At 38.2% G+C, this 17,862-nt stretch overlaps 1 protein-coding gene across 1 annotated transcript in view; it reads left to right on the forward strand.

Annotated features, from left to right (window-relative positions):
* The window catches only part of LOC140844380 (RNA-binding motif protein, X-linked-like-2), an 85,000-nt gene that overhangs the window by 44,710 nt on the left and 22,428 nt on the right, over positions 1 to 17,862 (forward strand). The gene's annotated exons all lie outside the window — the stretch shown is intronic.

The following is a 17,862-nucleotide window of genomic DNA, read 5'->3' on the forward strand; positions in this document are numbered from 1 at the left end:
CCCTGTGTGGTTTTGAGGCAAGCCACTTAACTGCTCCATGTCTGTTTTCTCATCTGTAGAGAGAGAGGATTACAACAAACAGCCATTTCGTGATGGTTTGGAGAGGATTAAATCATTTAACTCATTTAAAACACACAGTGCCTGGCACATAGTAAGTAACTGAATCTGTATTCAGTTTTTCTCATGGGTTGCATTGAGAGTACCACTAAAGATTACCTTGTTTGTATGGCACTTTCTTTACTGGAATCTGTGTAGAGAGCCCTGAATGGTCGACAGTCCTACAGAACCTCTCATATCCATGCAATATTGAATTAATTCAGTATCTTCAAGCCTTGAAAACACAAGATGTTTGGTATCACAGGCTGAGGAATCCCCCTTGTGTGAGGTGTTTATTAATTATAACAATGCGTGGGTTTTCTTGTTAATTTAAAAGCTATGACCACCACTGCACAGACCATGAGAGCATAGTGAAGATGGAGGGAAGGGTGGTGTGACTGTTTTGCCCAAAGTCGCAAATCCCAGGAGACCACCAGGGAGCCAACACGGATGCAAAAGCAAAGAGACTTTATTTGAGCTAGCCCGAGCTCAATCTCACACCTGCACCAACACAGTGGCCAGGTGCCAGAGACAGAGAGCGTGATTCAAAAACACAAAGGTTTTATGGGGCTCTAGGGCGGTTTGTGGGGTGATTGTCATGGCTCTGGTCAATTGGCTCTGGTCGTGGGGTAGTTGGTGGGGTGATAGGTCTTGGCTTTAGTCAATTGGCAGGGTCTAGGGGTGGTGGGTGTACTTCTTGCTGACTGGAGGAGAGAGAGAGACCAAGCTCCGATTGGCTGAAAATAGTATCCGGGTCCAGATTGGCTGAGGTAGGATCCAGGTCCCAGTTGGCTAAAATAGGATCCCGGTCCCGATTTGCTGAAATAGGACCTGGGTCTTTATTGGCTGAGGTAGAATCCAGGAGCTTGCCCTTTCAGTGACTATTTTTACTGAAAGATTCAGAAGAACAGAACAGATCTGAGTGCTACAGGTAATGCCTCTCAAAGACTCCATGAGCTATTTAGAAGCTTATTTTAAGAAATATTAGATTTTATTAGGTCAGTCAGTGAAGCAAAAAAGGCTCAGCTTGCCTGTGATGCTTCTGGAATACAAGAAATGTATCTGCACTAGAGCATAGAGGAGCGGTGTAGGAAAGGAGATAATAAGAAAAACAACTGGAGGAGGGAGAAACAATTAAAATCTCATGCCTCTAGCTCTCAGTCCAAAGTAAAGACCTGCCCAAGTGATGCCCAACATGGACTATCTTTGAAGAACATTACAGTGGTCAGGAGCACTGGTGTAGAGCTGGCAAATCTAGCTGAATCTTGACTTTGTCTCTTGATAACCAACAGAGTGATCGAGTATAAATTATTAACCACCTCAAGCCTTAGATACTGCAAATATATAATGGGGATAATATTACTTGGTTCACAGTGTTATGTGTGCATCAAATGAAGTAATATTAGAACGCCTTTCCCATAATGTGTTCGATAAATATTCTGACAGGAAGCATAACGCAAAGACAGAAATTGGAAGAAAATGTGTCTATCTTTGAAGCTGAAGTTAATATTGTGTCAGTATTTTGTTTTATTTTTTAAACCTTTTATTTTGAGAGAATTATAGGTTCATATGCAGTTTTAAGAAATAATAGAGAGATCTCAGTTTAGGACACTTTACTTAGTTACTTAGTTTTGACTACACTTTCCTTAACTTCTGGCAACCTCTACTCAGCTCTCCACTTCCATAATTTTTTCCTAGGAGTATTATTTAAATAGAATCATATAGTATGTAATCTTTTGGGCTTGGTTTTTTTAATGCAATGTAATTCTCTGGAGATTCTTTCAGGTTTTTGTGTGTATCAGTACTTTGTTTTTATTACTGAGTAGTATTCCAAGGTATGGATATAGCATAGTTATTTAACCATTCACCCATCAAAAGTCTTCAGAGTTGTTTTGTCTGTTATGAATTAAGCAGCTATAAACAGTTGTTCACAGGTTTTTGTGTGCACAAAAATCTTTTTTTTTCTGGGAGCAATGCCCAGAAGTGCAATTACGAGAGCATATGGTAGTTGCATATTAGTTTTTAAAAACAACCAAATTGTTTTCAATAGGGATTATACAATTTAACTTTCACACCAGAAAAGAATGAATGATTGAATTTCTCTGCAACTTTGGTGTATACTTTTTATTTTAGCCATCCTGATAGGTGTGTAATGACCTATTTTATTTGCCATTTTAATTTGCATTTCAAAAATAGCTAATGGTGTTGAACATCTTTTCATGTGCTTATTTGCCATCTGCTTATCATCTTACTGTCTGCACAACTGCTTCTTCTATTCATGCCATTTTTTCATTTTCTAATTGTTGATTTTAGTTCAGATAAATTTTGAGAATTCTTTATATGTTCTAGATACTAATCCTTTGTCATATATGTGGTTTGTGAATATTCTCTTCTACAGTGTAGCTTACTTTTTCATCTTAATAGATATTCACAGAGAAAAAGTTTTCATTTTGATGAAGTCCAGTTCATCAGTTTTTCCTTTTATAGATCATGATAAGTCTAAGCAATCTTTGCCTAGCCATCTTTCCATAATATTTTCTTCTGAGTTTTTAATAAAATATTACAGTTTTACATGTTACATTAAAGTCCATGATCCATTTTGAGTTAATTTTGTATTAGGTATAAAATTCAGGTCAAGATTTTTGCATACAGATGTCCAGTTGCTCAAGCAGTATTTGTTGAAAAGGTTTTCTTTCCTCTGTTGAATTACTTGTACTACTTTTGGATCTTTGTCCAAAATCTTTCAGGTATATCTGGTGGTCCAATTTATAGGTTCTCTATTGTGTTCTTTTGTTCTCTTTGTGCACCCCTCTGCCAAAACCACAGCCTTGATTACGCTAGCTATATACGGTTGACCCCTGACCAATGCCCGAGTTAGGGGCACCGATCCCCCGTGCAGTTGAAAATTTACATATTACTTTTGACTCCTCCAAAATTTACCAACACTAGCCTACTGTTGACTTTATTGATAAGTTGATTAACACATATTTTCTATGTTACATGCATTATATACTATATTCTTATAATAAAGTAAACTAGAGAAAAGAAAATGTTTTTTAAATTTTTGGAAATCTCCAATAAGTTTTCTAGTGTATTTATTGAAAAAAAAAAGTACACGTAAGTTGACCTGTGCAGTTCAAACCTTGGTGTTCAAGGGTCAAGTGTAGAGGCATCTTGTTAGTGTCAGGTGCAGGAAGAAGTCCAGGATCCCCACATGAATTGTTGCAGTTTTAATGCAAAATCACTTAGAGAAAAGCCTCTGTCCACCTTGGGAAGCTGCTGCCTATTCAGACAGATCTCTTAGGTTTACATTTGCTTTACAAATTCATGACAAGCTTAAATATGGCTCCCAAGCTATCATCTTGAAAACATGATTATCAACACGATGAGCACTAGATCTGTTTCTCAGGGTGGACTCACAGTAAACAAGCTCATGGAGGCAATGCCTGAAACCTAAAATGCCAGTTAGTTTAAAATAAGTTTAGCTATTAGATTCAAAATAAATGGTTTCTCTGGAGGCAAATGAACATGGAAAACTTATTGGTAAACTGGAAGTCTACTTAGTGAGCCTGCAACTAGAAAAAGAGCAGTTAGTTTGGGATTTTAATACCAGGTGTTATACAGCCCTGAAAATTGCTAAGTGTTTCTTCATCACAGGGTCATGCCTGTGCCCTGGTTCATCCTTATACTGGGCTAGGACACTTTCTCTTCTGATCATGAAATAAAACAGCCTCCCTCTTCTAAACTTCCTTTGCTGAGTAAATCTCTTAAAGGTTGTCATGTTTATACCCTATATGTGTTACTACATTTTATATAGTTTATCTTAGTCTTGGCCAAAGCTTAGTCTGTCTCTAATTCAAACCATCCTTTAAAAAGTAGTTTAAAACTCAGTGTGCAACCTTCTTCCCAAGTTCTTGAAAGGAATCTTATTGTCCCCATGCACCATCTACTACAACTAGAAACATTATTTGACAACAAAACTAAGTGAGAGTTGTTCCTTTTCTTTTCCAGGATTAAGCTGCTGCTTCTTAAAGGAGAAAACAATCGCAAGAGTAGGTCTCCTCCATAACATGAACTTCAGGAAATAGAAAGAGAAGGTAGAGCTCTTAGAAGGTGTAAAGAGTCAGTTTGGTTCTATGCCTGTATCTCTGATTTTAGAGACTTTGGAGAAAGTGTTGGGAGGGGGCAGAAGTTGGGCTGTGAGATACCACCTCCCCTTTACCATGTAGACATTCTCCCTCCAGTGCTGTCTTTGGAGAATTATGGATTGTCTTTAAGGGAGTTAGAGGTTTCCTTTATTATGTGCTGGATGAATTGCTTGTTTAGTCAGTTAGTTATCGTGGTTTTTTTTTTTTTTATAAATACAGCTATCTTATCATCTCTAATAATTTAGTTCAAATTCATTTCCATTTAGGGAGAGATTTAAAGTTTTCTCCTGTTTAGAGAAGAAATTCAAGTTCTCTCTTCCTTAGTTATTCAGCAATAACTTGGTGAGCCAATAATTAATCTGATAACCATAAAAGAGTTTCTGACACAAAAAAGAAAGGCTTGAGTAAAATTTATAAGTTACCTCAAATATGATAGTCCTTTGCCTATAGAAAACTTATATTTGGGGATCCAATACAAATTCCCTAGCCTAACCTACAAGTCTTTATGATATAGCCCTTGTTTAACTTCCAAGCCTCCTTCCTCCCAGGTCTCTCTGCTCATAACAGAGCTCCTGATCTTGAGGAGCACATATGCAGTGTGGAAGGTAGACAATCCAGTCACACAAACAGAAGAAATATTATGACTGTAAGAAATGTTGTAAACAAGAAAAGCATCTTTCTATAAGAACATAAAATAAAATATATGTTATGTTATCAAGGACTTAAGGGAAGTCAGAAAGTCTTCTCTGAGGGAATGATGATTGAAGTCAGGACAAGATGATGCATTCAAAAATCTGCAGCAAGAATGCAGAGTGTGGCACACAGAATACCAGTGCAGCTTGAGTAGAATGAGTGATGGAGGCACCTGTTCGGTTCAGGTAAAACTAGAAAGATAAGTATGTGATGAATCATGTTAAGGAATTTATCTTTATGATAGGAACAATGGGAATCCACTGAAATATTTTAAGCAGAAAAGTGACATGATAAAAAATGTGTTTCAAAATTATTAACACCCTGGCTGCTATGTGGAAAACATTGCAAAGGGAAAAAAGTGGGTTCAGGAAGACCATTTATCTGTCAGACTATTGGAATAATCTAAGCAGCTGATAACATTAGTTTGGTCTAGCCACAAAGTGTGGTAGAAATGAGATTGGGATAGATCTTAAAGATATTTAGGAAAGGAAAATCAAGTAGAGAAGGAGGTGAGAAACCCTCTACATAACTCCCAAAGATTGGGTAGGAGCTCTTGGCAATGTTTCAGGCTCTTGGATAAGACAGTGAACACTGCCTGCCTACTCTGTGTATTGTAAGCTCCATTCTTCGCTTGTTCTTATATTGGCAGCACCTAGTGCATGCCTAGTACACATCAGTTCTCAGAATTTATACAAAGTATAGAAGTAGAGGCACTTTGAAATGGAGTTCAGATTATGTTAATAGATTTTCAGAAAAGAAGTAGCTTTAACTATGAAAACCAGTAAGGGATCCTCAGTGTGTTACAGATGATAACCAAGTTCAGAAATGGAGTAAGCATCCTTTTTTGCTCCAGTAATACCCACATCCAGTTAAAGCAAACAGACAGCAATTCTAATTGCAGTCATGGAGGACCTCTAGGAAGGGGCTTGAAACAAGCACCCTCAGACATGGAAGCCTGTTCTAAGACTGAAGAAATGCAGCATCTCTTCAGCACTCCCTGTAGCAGTTACATGCAGAGTTCAAGTCAGTTCTTAGAGCTGGATTGATGGTACCTCTCTCTCCAGGTTACCTTTGACTCAAAAAGGGCACCTGGACATGTGTTTGTTTAATGCAATATTCAAAATCTTATTTATCATCTCCATCTTCTTTTGACCCATTACCTCTCTTTCTGCTTGTGAAATGTATCTAAGGATACCAATCAATGTTTGTAACTACTTGTTTCTCTTGCTTTGTTTTTAAAAGTTCCCTTCTGTTCCTTCATGAACTATCTGGAGTCACATTTTATATTTGATTACCTTGGTCTTTTTCTTTCATGCTGTGAGTTTTCTTTACATGTCAGGTAATCCGTTTTATTGCCTACTGTGGCAGCCAACCTCCAAGATGGTCTCCAATGATGTCACCTTATGATAAAATTTTCTATGAGTGTTCCTCTCTCACATTGTCTTAAGGCTGGTCGTGTGACCAGTAGAGTATGGCTGACTTGATGGTGTGCAATCACAGATTCAGTCATAAAAGGCATTGTGACTTCTTGCTTCTCTGCTTCTTCTTGTGCCCTTTCTCTTAGAATACTCTCTTTGGAGTATACTCTCTGGAGAATACTCTCTCAGAAGAATACTCTCTTGGAAGCTAACTACTGTGACATGAGAAGAGGCTAACACAGTATGAAACTGAGGCTTCTTGCTAAAAGACACACTAGTGACCTTGGAATCAGATCCCTCAGTCCGTATCATGCTTTCAGATAACTGTACCCCCAACCAAACCTGGACTGCAACCTCATGACAGACCTGAGCCGGAACAATCTATCTAAGCCACTTCTGAACTCCTGATCCTCAGAAATGGTGTGTGATGATAAATGTTTGTCATTTTAAGCCACTAAGTTTTGGGGTAATTTGTTACACAGCAGTATATAACTAAAAAGTGAACAAGAGAACTTGCTAGGAGTTCTGTGTATGTGGGTGGATTTATTGACTGGGAATTTTTCCTTAAAATGAATTATTAGAAAAGGAGCAAACTTTGTAAAAAAAATAGAGCCTAAAACTTTTTTTTTATCATTAATCTACAATTACATGAAGAACATTATGTTTACCAGGCTGTCCCCTTCACCAAGTCCCCCCCCGCCTTAGAGTCACTGTCCATCAACATAGTAGGATCCTGTAGAATCACTATTTATCTTCACTGTGTTGCACAGCCCCCACATGCCCCCCCACATGCTAATTATACATGCTAATCGTAATGCCCCCTTTTCCCCGCCCTTATCCTTCCCTTCCCACCCATCCTCCGTAGTCCATTTCCCTTTGGTAACTGTTAGTCCATTCTTGGGTTCTGTGATTCTGCTGCTGTTTTGTCCCTTCAGTTTTTCTTTACTCTTATACTCCACATAGGAATGAAATCATTTGATGCTTGTCTTCCTCTGCCTGGCTTATTTCACTGAGCATAATACCCTCTAGCTCCATCCGTGTTGTTGTAAATGGTAGGATTTGTTTTCTTCTTATGGCTGAATAATATTCCATTGTGTATATGTACCACATCTTCTTTATCCATTCATCTACTGATGGACTCTTAGGTTACTTCCATTTCTTGGCTATTGTAAATAGTGCTGTGATAAACAGGGGTCCATCTGTCTTTTTCAAACTGGGCTGCTGCATTCATAGGGTAAATTCCTAGAAGTGGAATTCCTGGGTCAGATGGTATTTCTATTTTGAGCTTTTTGAGGAACCTCCATACTGCTTTCCACAATGGTTGAACTAATTTACATTCCCACCAGCACTGTAGGAGGGTTCCGCTTTCTCCACCACCTTGCCAACATGTGTTGTTTGTCTTCTGGTCTCTCTTTTAGGGATAGTTGTATTTGTTGAAATTTCAAAAATATGTATAGTTTTGGGAGATTTCCACTGCTCTACTCATGCCGCCATCTTGGCTCCAGCCCCAAGCCTAAAACTTGTGTGTGACATACTCTCATTAGGTACTTAGTTCTCCCTTAATAGTTCATTTATTTTCTTTAGAGATTTCTTTCCCATGTAATAGATGCTGGGGTGCTTTAACAATTCCTGTGAGGAATTGGTGGGGCTGGGAGTGAGGGCTCCTAGAGTCCATTCTACACATAGACTTTCAATTGATCTTTTTGTCTTCAATCTCACTTCTAATCCTCCCTGTCTGATTATTGGATTTTGCAAGGCATGTTTTTCCTTTTCCTTGTGGTATCTTACAACTTTATTTAGGCTATCACTGCTTCCAGTTTATTGCATTTGTCAACAGTATTCCATCTGCTTCCAGAAATATGTTGAAATATTTTGTGTGCTGGTACTGCATCCTCACACTTTCCCTCTACCTTTTGTTATTTCATTTACTGTTATTTGTTTATATTTTTTAAAGGTTTTTTGTTTTGGTAATAAAGGCCACATATGACACACCCACAGAGAGCATCATACTTAACAGTGAAAAGCTGAAAGCCTTGTCTCTAAGATCAAGAACAAGAGAAGGGTGCCCACTCTCCCCACTTTTATTCAGCACAGTACTGGAAGGCTTAGTCATGGCAATTAGACAATACAAAGAGATAAAAGGCATCCAGATTGGTAGGAATCAATTAAACTGTCACTGTTTGCAGATGACATGATATTGTACATAAAAAAGTCCTAAGGAATCCACCAGAAAACTACTAGAACTAATAACTGAATTCAGCCAAGTTGCAGGATACAAAATTAGTGTACAGAAATCTGTTGCATTCCTATATACTAACAATGAACCAACAGAGAAATCAGGAAAACAACTTTATTTACCATTGTACAAAAAAGAATAAAATACCTAGGAATAAACCTAACCAAGGAGGTGAAAGACCTATACCCTTTCAAGTACAAGGCACCATAAGAGAAATTAAAGAAAACACCAATAGATAGAAATAGATCCCATGCTCATGGTGAGGAAGAATTAATATTTTCAAAGGGGCCATCCTGCCTAAGACAATTTACAGATTCAATGCAATTCCTAGCACAGTACCAACAGCATTACTCTTCAGTGAGCTATGCAATCCTGAGAAAGAAGAACAAAGCTGGGGGGATTATGCTCCCTAACTTCAACTCTATTACAAAGCCACAGTAATCAAAACAATTTGGTACTTTCACAAGAACAGGCCCATGGATCAATGGAACAGAATAGAGAGCCCAGATATAAACACAATCATATATAGCCAAATATATGATAAAGGAGACATGGACATACAATGGAGAAATGACAGCCTCTTCAACAACTGGTGTTGGAAAAACTGGACAGCTATGTGTAAGAGAATGAACCTGAATTATTGTCTAACTCCATACACAAAAGTAAACTGAAAATGGATCAAAGACCTGAATGAAAGTCATGTAACCATAAAACTCTTACAAGAAAACAGAGGCAAAAATGTCTTGAATATAAACATGAGCAATTCTTTCCTGAACACATGTCCTCATCCAAGGGAAACAAAATAAAAAATGAACAAATGGGACTCCATGAAACTGAAAATCTTCTGTACAACAAAGGGCACAATCAGTAGAACAAAAAGGCATCCTACAATATGGGAGAATATATTCATAAATGTTTTATCTGATAAAAGGTTAACATCCAATATATTTAAAGCACTCACATGTCTCAACACCCAAAAAAAATGACCTCATTAAAAAATGGGTAGAGGATATGAATACACACTTTTCCAAAAAAGAAATTCTGATGGTCAACAGGCACATGAAAATATGCTCCACATTGGTAATCATCAGGGAAATGCACATTAAAACCACAATGAGCTGTAACCTGACACAAGTTAGCATGACCAACACCCAAGAGACAAGAAAGAACAAATTCTGGCATGGATGCAGGGAAAGGAGAACCCTCCTACACTGTTGGTGGGAATGTAAATTAGTTCAACTCTTTTGGAAAGCTATATGGAGGTTCCATAAAAAGCTACAAATAGAAATACCATTTGACCCAGTAACTCCACTCCTAGTAATTTACCAAAAGCAAACAAGATCCCAGATTGAAAAAGCATATGCACTCCTATGTTTATTACAGCACTATGTACAATTGCCAAGATATGGAAGCAACCTAAGTGTCAATCAGTAGATGAATGGAACAAGAAGAGGTGGTACATACACAGAATGGAACATTACTCAGCCATAAGAAGAAAACAAATCCTACCATTTGCAACAACATGGATGAATCTAGAGGGCATTTTGCTCAGTAAAATAAGCCAGGTGGAGAAAGGCTTTCACTCATTTGTGGAGTATAACAATAAAACAAAACTGAAGGAACAAAACAGCAGCAGACTCAGACTCCAAGAAGGGACTAGCATCTAGCAAAGGGAAGGTACTGGGAAGGATGGGTGGGGAGGGAGAGAGAAGGAGATTAAGGGGCATTATAATTAGCAATCACAATATTGGTAGGTCACGGTGAAGGAGGCAGGTACATCACAGAGAAGACAAGTAATGACTCTATAGCATCTTACTATGCTGATGGACAGTGACTGCAGTGGGATTGGAGGGGGGACTTGATAAGATGAGTGAATGTTGAAACCACAATGTTGTTCATGTAAAACCTTCATAAGATTGTATATCAATGATACCTTAATTAAAAAAATAAATACCCCCCCCCACCACACACAGACAAATAATGGAGGTTAGACAGAAAACATGTGAAATTGTTAGTAGGGGTTCATGAAGGAATAGAAGAGCTTTTATATTGTAAAATTCTGTATTGGTTGAGTTTTTCCAACATCCTATTTACAAAATTTTAAAAACCTAAACGTTTTAGTAATATTTTTAAAAAGGTTTTTTATTTGTCTTGTGTTTTTACTATTACTGTAGTGGGAATTAGGGATTAGGAGAGGCAAAATGTGTTCAGTCTGCCATGATGAACCAGAAGTCTGTGTAGCATCTTTTATTCTATTCATTCAGTTTACAACACTTCACTTTTAAAGATCTAAAGCAGGCTACTGTTAACGTGGTCTTTGACAAAGAGGTCTCTTGGGCCATTGCCCTCAGGCTATCTTTCCTTTCTCTCCAAGCTTCACTACCCACCCCACCCCCCAAATAATCACAGGTATTTTATGGAACTCCAATCTGCTGGAGAAAAAAATCATCTCCTATCCAGATCTCTAGGGAAGTTGTGGGTGGGAATGATCTGTTGACACAGATCTCTAGGCAATTCCTGGGCTTAGTACAGCTATGCTGCCTGGGGCTGGCAGGAACATTCCCTGCTAAGGTTAACAGATATAGTTGGTGTGATAAGGAATGGAAAGTCCATTTGCATTTCTCCTGCTGGAGGTGAACACAATCTCCTTGGGCCACAAGATTCTCCTTCTTATAGATGATGACTATATCCCAAGAAACCCTGGACTACAGGAAAAGAAAGCATACTTCTTAGAACAAAGGAATCCCTCATCCCCCATTCACAGAGAAAGGCAGTTCTGGGAACAAAAACTCTTGATAGCTATTCAAGTTCCTAAACCAGCTCTGTTTATTTGTTTCACATCAAGGTTTATAAAATAACTATTGCCACGTGGATATTTTAAGTGTCTGACAGTCGTGCTGTCCAGTGTGTGGATTTTGTTAAATGAAATGTTTTGATTTCTCCTTTCTACATGCAGAATGTTGGTAAACAAGAGTCATAATCTAAAAATTTTAGTATGTGTCCTTAATTATCACTGTATTGATGAAGGAAAAGGTATTTTTTATGTGAAGAGGCAGTGACAAAGAAAGCCAAGAGAGAGGCATGGTATCTTAACAGGTAGAAAGTGTAGAGGTGAAGATAGAATGCAAGTGATACCTGCAGGTATGTGGGCAAAGTTGATATTTGGAAGCTCTCGTCATAGACTAGGGTCCCAGTTTGGAGATTAATTAGGGAATTAACTCCCAAAGTGAACTTACGAAGAACATGGCAGAGCCTCAGTTCCAGAAAGAGAGTGGAAGGATGAGGCGGGTCACAGGTCTGGAGCTCAAGAACTCAAGGTCTTTGGTTTTACCACAGACCTCAGGGGTAATGGCACAGTCAGTTCATGTGAGACATGTATGGTATGCTTTTCTTGCTGGAACAAAGTTTTAAATAATTTAACCTCACTGAATGGAGCAAAATTTAGCCTTAGTATGGTTTATCTCTGGAAGAATTGGTAGGAGTGGATGGACTGCTTAAAAATAGTGTTGAGTCACACAGAGAAGACAAGTAGGATTTTACAGCATCTTACTACGCTGATGGACAGTGACTGTGAAGGGACTTTTGGGGGAGACTTGGTGAAGGGGGGAGCCTAGTAAACATAATGTCTTTCATGTAATTGTAGATTAATGATACCAAAATTTAAAAAAATAAAAAATAAAAAAAATAGAGATTTAAGATTAAAAAAAGGAATAATAAAACTTTTAGTTATTACCTCATTAAAAAAAAATAGTGTTGAGTCTTTGCCCTGAGTTTCATTCTGGGAGGTCTCTCAATCCACCTTCAACAGAGCCAGCCCCTCTGGGCCCAGGGATCTCCAGGTCTTTGCTCTTAACAGGTCTCAGACAGACTGCAGCTCCCCAAACTTTGTTAAATATGAAAGAAAAGCACAGTAGATGGAGTGTCAAAACATTTAACAAAATCCAAATACCCAGTCCCAGCCTATCTAGTTTGTTTAGATTTCTATATTTGGCCCTAATTCATTGAAATCTTATCTGTGTACCTTCCTTCTTGTTTCTGGCCAGTATTTGTGTCGCAGTTTTAATTTTGACTGCCTCATTCTCACCCCTCTGTGATGAACTCCATAAAAATCCTGTCACTTTTCAGAGCAGTCTAAAAGAGAGACTTTGTTTATGTGTTGCCTTTGAGTCTTTTGCATTATGTGTTGTTCTCTTTTCCAATTCCAGTTCTTAGTCTAAAACATGAGTGAGCACCTCATGTGACTGATACCAGGAATGACTTTCAGTTGAGAATTTGACACAGCTCCCATCTACACCCATATAGCATTATCTTGCAGGCTAAGTTTAACCATCTTGTTCAAATGACAAACACATTATCCTTACAACTGGGTCACACACACACAGTACCAATTAAGTCATTTCCTCATTAGAAGCCAGTGAGAGATGCATACTTATTTATAGAAGATGATCGTTCTGTTTCATGGGATGTGCAGGGATTTAAGAAGACTTCCTCTACTTCCTACTCTTTTACAGAGGTGGAATTCCCAGAGATAATAGAGGAAATACTGCAAATAGTAAATCTGAAAAGGAGAGAATTCTAAAGACCTGAAGAAGAATTAAAGTACAATCAGCATTTCAGAGGGTGAGAACTGTGCCTAGAGGATTAAAGATGCAGGGCAAACAGCAACTGCGGATATGCAATCATGATTCCCGTGGAGGGTAAGGCAGATTCTGGGAGACAAAACTCAGAATAAGGAATGTGTCCTTGTGAGAAAAAAAAATGTTAGCATGTGGTGAGCTATAATTGTTCCTATTTACAGGGCACCTATGAATAACTGAATTGCAAAGCTCATAGTAGCTGCATATCCCCATAAAAAAATCAGCCTACAAGGAACAATGAAAAATGGGAAAGAAAATTGGTTTGTTTTCCTGGGCTTGGGCCCTAGACCCTAATGCTGAGAATTCTTATGAATTGTGCAGAAGGACACAGTTTAAGGGCCTGTAGTGCCTTAGAAGCCCAAAGGCTCACACAGAATTGTCCACAAGTCAGAACACACTAGGCCTAGGCCACTTACCATTTTGCTAAAGAAGTTGAAAAGAAAGGAGAGAGAACGAATACATGGGTAATCTTTTAATGTAGTGACTGTTTATCACTATTAAATGTAGCCCAGTTAGTGGTGTGGATCCAAGTATTCAAAACAATGCTCCTCAGCAGAGTTATGAAAAGGCAAGGTGGCATGAGAGAAGTTTTTTAAATGTTATAATTCTCCTTAAGGCTCTGTTCCCAGTCTAGCAGGAGGCACAGATGAAAAAGATGTTCTGGAATGCTCATTTTTAATATTACTCTAAATCATGTCATTGTTATAATTCACTTCACTGCTCATCAATTCCTCCTGCTCCTTATACAGCTGTGTGTTTGTTTCTGCCTTTCCTCTTATTACTGATTTTTTCTCTCTGCTTTATCTATTGTCTTAATAGACTTAGATTAAAATCTCTCTTGGTGATAGTGGATTTGTCAATTTTCCTTTGTAGTTTCAATAAATTTTGCTTATATATTTTAAAGCTATATCCTTAAGTATCTACAGTTTAAAATTTTTTAGACTTCCACCCAATATTGAAAATTTTTTTCCTTTTTGTTATTTTGGTGTCATTAATATACAGTTACATGAACAACATTGTGGTTCCTAGATTCCCCCCATTATCAAGTCTCCACCACATACCCCATTACAGTCACTGTCCATCAGTGTAGAAGATGCTATAGAATCACTACTTGTCTTCACTGTGCTATACTGCCTTCCCTGTGCCCACCCCCTGCTACCTTGTGTATGCTAATCATAATGCCCCTTTTACCCCCTTCCCACCCATGCATTCCCACCCATCCTCCCCAGTCCCTTTCCCTTTGGTAACTGTTAGTCCATTCTTAGGTTCCGTGAGTCTGCTTCTGTTTTGTTCCTTCAGTGTTTTCTTTGTTCTTATACTCCTCAGATGAGTGAAATCATTTGGTTCTTGTCTTTCTCTTCCTGGCTTACTTCACTGAGCATAATACCTCTAGTTCCATTCATATTGTTGCAAATGGTAGGATTTGTTTTCTTCTTATGGCTAAATAATATTCCATTGTGTATATGTATCACATCTTCTTTATCCATTCATCTACTGATGGACATTTAGGTTGCTTCCATCTCTTGGCTATTGTAAATAGTGCTGTGATAAACATAGGCATGCATACGGCTTTTTTAAAACTTTCATTAACAGCCTCAATTCACAGTGAAAATGGAAGGTCTACAGGTGCATGCATCAACATGGATAAATCTCAGAGACAGTGCTGCAAAAGTCATGCAAATTACAGAAGAGTGTAAGCATTTAACTCTCTACACGTAAAATTCAAAATGCTGAAAAAACAACAGTGTTCTTTAGGGACACATGGAAAAGATAGTAAAAATCTGTTAAAAAAAAAAAAAGAAATTCCAGGCTGGTCATAACTTATGGGGAGTGAGGGAAAGGGTCATGATTAGGGAAGAGAATACATGGATGGGCTTCAAAAGTTCTGTATCTTTTGTTGGTTGGTGGCTACATAGGTATATCTGTCATTATTATTATTTAGTCTATACTTACATTATAAATTATTTTGTATATGATGTATTTTATAATTAAGATGACCAAATAATTATATAGAGAAAGACATTAAGTACAGTCTCAGGATTGCTCTGCATAAGTCTCTAGGGCAGTTTCCACCCCACCTGAGAGTCTAAGACAACTGCTCCTCAGGTTGGGCTCCTCTCAAATGCCATGCTTACAGCACAGCAGGCCTCCCAGGCCTGTGCCAAGTGTACCAGGGTAACCTTTTGACTCCCACATTTATGACTTTGTTATACTCATTCAATCTCCTAATCTGATAGGAATGTTCTTTACTAGATTTTCAGACTTGAAAATAGTTCTCATGCCCATTTACTTCCTATAAATAGTCAGCTACATTAATTTCTATTCAAACTATAAAATAACATCTAAACTATGTATTCTAATTTACATATGTGTCATTTAGTCCTATTAGTTTTCCACTTTACAGTTGGAAAGATCAGAGTAAGAACTATTAAATAGTTTGCCCAAGATTTTTCTGCTCCAAAGTGGGTCCAAAACCAGACACTCTGGTTTCAAAGTATGTGCTCTGAAACACCAAGATCAGACCTTGTTCTTGTCAGCTCTCTTTCCGGAAAATGTGGTCTTGTCCATGAACTTTAATCCATCCAACTAAGCATGCATACCTTGGGTGTCAGCAGTCTCTTTCCCAGTTCCTCAGGGCACTGACCACTGTGGAACTTCCATCACCGTGCTCCATCTCTCATTGGTTCATCAGCTCTTTGGTACTGTTCTTTTGCCCAAAACTCAGAATTTCTCAGACATTGAATTGTGGACATGACTTGACAACCACTGTTAGCTAAGAGGGTCACTCAGGGTCTCTCTGCTCTATCCAGGTGGATGAATCTATTGCCAGATTGTGACTTCTTTTCCTACCAGTGTTTATCTTTCTGTGAGTCAACCATTAGCTTTGCCTGTGAAATAAGCCATAATAGATATGCAAAATGATAAATGATCTAACAGGAAGTGAAAAAAATACTGCTTATGTATGAAGAAGATATGTAAGAAAACACAGGACTGAGAGTGGGCCCTTTCCTCAGAGGATGTGGACAAGGCCAGCAGGAGAGAGGAAAGAAAGTGAAATAATCATGGAACTGGCCCCTGAAAAATTCATCAGAGACAAATAGTGTTGCTCTCAGCAGTAACTACAGCACCTGAGGTATATTCCTATCAGTGCACTAATATATTACTTGTCTTTTCTGGACACTTGGTTAGTAGTATTAAAACTTGAAGATCAAGCTAAGTGGAGGTGTTAGCTAATGTTATGGGGGTAGTCATTTTGTAATATGTAAATGTATCAAATCACGTTGTATACCTTAAACTTGCATAATATGTAAATTATATATCAATAAAGCTGCAAGGGAAATAAAAGCAAAAATGAATAAGTAGGACTGTATCAAACTAAAAAGCTTCTGTACAGCAAAGGCACCATCAGTAGAACAAAAACACATCCTACAGCATGGGAGAATACATTCATAAATGAGATATCTATCTCATCATAAATGAGATACTAATAAGTAGTTGACATCCAAATTATATAAAGAGCTCACGCACTTCAACAAACAAAAAGCAAATAAGCCAATTAAAAAGTGGGCAGAGGAGCTGAACAGACACTTCTCCAAAGAAGAAACTCAGATGGCCAACAGGCACATGAAAAGATGCTCCACATCGCTAATAATCAGTGAATGCAAATTAAAACCACAGTGAAATATCACCTCATACCTGTTAGGATGGCCAACATCCAAAAAACAAACAACAAATGTTGACGAGGATGTGGAGAAATGGGAACCCTCCTACACTGCTGGTGGGATTGTCAAATCATTTAACCATTGTGGAAAGCAGTATTGAGGTTCCTCAAAAAACTAAAAATAGAAATACCATTGACCCAAGAATTCCACTCCTGGAATTTACCCTAAGAATGCAGGAGACCAGTTTGAAAATGACATGTGCACCCCTATATTTATTGCAGCACTATTACAATAGCCAAGAAATGGAAGCAACCTGTGTCCATCAGTATATGAATGGATAAAGCAGATGTGGTACATATACACAATGGAATGATTACTCAGCCAAAAGAAGAAAACAAATCCTACCATTTGCAACAACATGGATGGAGCTAGAAGGTATTACACTCAATGAAAAAAGCCAGGTGGAGAAAGACAAGTATCAAATCAAATGATTTCACTCATCTGTGGAATATAAGCACAAAGAAAAAAATGAAGGAACAAAACAGCAACAGACTCACAGAACCCAAGAATGGACTAACATTTACAAAAGGGAAAGGGACTGGGGAGGATGGGTGGGAAAGGGGGATAAGGGGGGGAAGGGGCATTAAGATTAGCACACACAATGTAGGTGGGGGGGACAAGGGAAAGGCAGTATAACACAGAGAAGACAAGTAGTGATTCTGTAACATGTTACTCTGCTGATGGACAGTGACTGTAATGGGGTATGTGGTGGGGACTTAATAGGGGGAGTCTAGTAACCATAATGTTCATGTAATTGTACATTAATGATAGCAGAAAAAAAAGTGATCACACTTTCAGAAATAAAGTTTTCATTACCCAAAAAAGAATAGACGAGGCTTATCCATAAGCCCTTTCCCGAGCCGTGTCGGAGAATCTCCCAGAAGCTCCTGAGTCAGAAGCATCCGCTGGCCC

This window comes from Manis javanica, chromosome 11, assembly GCF_040802235.1.
Source record: "Manis javanica isolate MJ-LG chromosome 11, MJ_LKY, whole genome shotgun sequence".
Taxonomy (NCBI): domain Eukaryota; kingdom Metazoa; phylum Chordata; class Mammalia; order Pholidota; family Manidae; genus Manis; species Manis javanica.